The following is a 2,261-nucleotide window of genomic DNA, read 5'->3' as shown; positions in this document are numbered from 1 at the left end:
GTACAGACTGTCTGAAATTGGGGGTTCAAACAAAATTAGATTCGCACAAAAGAGAAACAAATTTTGGAAATTTGTGCTTATATTCTTTGTATTAGGATGGCTGCTGTTCCAAACCTTTAAGCTCAGAAAACTAGGGACATTTTCGCATTTTCCCACTCAAACTCATGATGGCTGTTTTGCGCCTCCTCTATTGCATAGAACTTGTTTTTAAAGGGTTTAAAAATAAGAATTAGCGGAAGTTTCGACCAGTGAAAGCCCAAACTAACGGTGTTTTCTTATTTCACATCCTACTTTATACCGCAATAGGTGTTTGCTTTAACCCAAACCCTCCAGATTAACGGCTAAGAATGACAGCGATTTTCCACCCTTAACCATCCACTCCGATCATTCAAGGGGTAGAAGATTTTGATTTGCAGTGGCAAAACAAGGCCGAAATGTCGAATTTGAAATTGGCCTCCACATATACATAACAATATCTGGATGTCTCTAGATCGCTAATTGACAAAAGGGCTGCGCCCTTTGACGCGTACCGCAGGCTAATTATGTATGTAAAAGGGCGCCGGGGCACGTCTGATTTGCATGAACTTTGAAAGATGGTTTGCAGCAGCCCGAAATATGATCGAGTTCGTGATGTGCCCTTTAGGTAATTATCAGGGCCCGCTCTAATTCCGCCATTGTTCATTGTCGGATGAATACGAGCGAATTATCGTCGAATGGAATCATTCAGTCAGGTCATTAGTATGCGCGAATTCTAATGGGAATTCGCTGGCCGCGTTGCATAATGCCGGCACAGTAATTGCTTTTGCTCTTCGATCCGGACACTTCAAAGTCCCTTTTCTCGTCGATAAAAATTGCGTTTTCGCCCGTTTCGTGCCGCGCATTCCGCACCGTTTCGAAGGTCTAGTTAATTAGGCACTCGAAAATTCCTAGGCCGGGTTCCGGTGGTTCCGAACCAGAAAAAAGACATTATTCCACCTACTTGGTTAATTTACGAGCGGTTCGAGTCGGACAGATGTCACCAGTTAGTTGCTCGCCTCGCAACTGGTTATGCAGCTCGTTGCCGTGTCGTTGGAAAAACACAAAAGAACCATAAATAATTACGAGAATCGCCTCTGAACTGTATGTGCGTCGAGGCTGGCTAAGAGCGGCTCAAACCAAAATCAATCCAGGACCCATCCAGATGGGTATCAAGCAATCGTTCGATCGCAATTCGTTGACTTTTTCCGTAAATTTCAGTTGAAAGTGGCTTGCGACAGAATTTTCCGGGTGTTTCAATCATTTATAAACTTTACTTTTGCGTGTAGCGCTTGAATGCTGAGCACTAAGTCGAAAAACATGTTTTTCATAAAATGACGTGCGGTAAAACTAGATTCCACAGTTAAATTTTACGTAGATTCACTCCACAAAAAGCACTCCATTATCTGTTAGGAGACTTGAAGGAGAGTTTCCCCAATTAAACCGCTGGAAAGCCAACCCTTTGGACATGAGGAGCAAGTCTCTGGCTGGACGCTTTTCCCAGCTTTTAACGGGAGGTTTTTCTCGCTTTTCTGTGTTGTTCGGTAAATTGTTTTCAAAGGCCTCGCTTCCCTATTTTTCTACCGGAAAATGAAACACCGATTCCACATTGACGGCTTTAATATTCACATGAAATGCTGAAACATCAAATTCAAATGTTCCTCGGTTTGAGGAGTTGTTGTTGAGAAAAATTCTTCTCTTCCTTAGATTCAGCGCCCCTAACAGAGGTTTGAGGGCATTTAAAGAAGGATCAGAGTAGTCATGATGATTGCGGGGTTTTTAACTGTTTCTAATATTTTCAGCGGTTTGTCTCAGAAAAAATTCCCAATGTTCATTTCGTCGCTAACGAAAAGCGAAGTTTCAGGAGTAAACTTTGAGGAACCGAGCTTGAAAAGTGAAACTTTGAGGCATGGTATGAGTTTGTTATTGGGAATTTGAGGGGCATTTTTATTGGCTGGACTGGTGTTTCTCCGTTGCGCATAAAATGAAGAAACCCGTCAATAAATGACGGTTTTTTTGCTCCAGATCGCGCGGGGCCACAAAACGGAGATCTTTATGTGGAAATTATATTTCCATAAAAGTGGCAAAATTGTAATTCGAATGGCCGCGCCAGCGCAGGCCCCGTTTTTCACGTCAATAAAGAGTGTCTCTCCGTCTTTTCTCCTCCTCCGCCACCCCCCCTTCGTAGCTCCTTCCTGCATGCATTATATTTTTAAATGTGAACGGAATAATTTAACATTAGCTCC

Source organism: Dendroctonus ponderosae, unplaced genomic scaffold (genome assembly GCF_020466585.1).
Source record: "Dendroctonus ponderosae isolate FM_Combo_2020 unplaced genomic scaffold, Dpon_F_20191213v2 Dpon_F_20191213_9, whole genome shotgun sequence".
Classification (NCBI taxonomy): domain Eukaryota; kingdom Metazoa; phylum Arthropoda; class Insecta; order Coleoptera; family Curculionidae; genus Dendroctonus; species Dendroctonus ponderosae.
Note: the sequence above shows the minus strand (reverse complement) of the source record.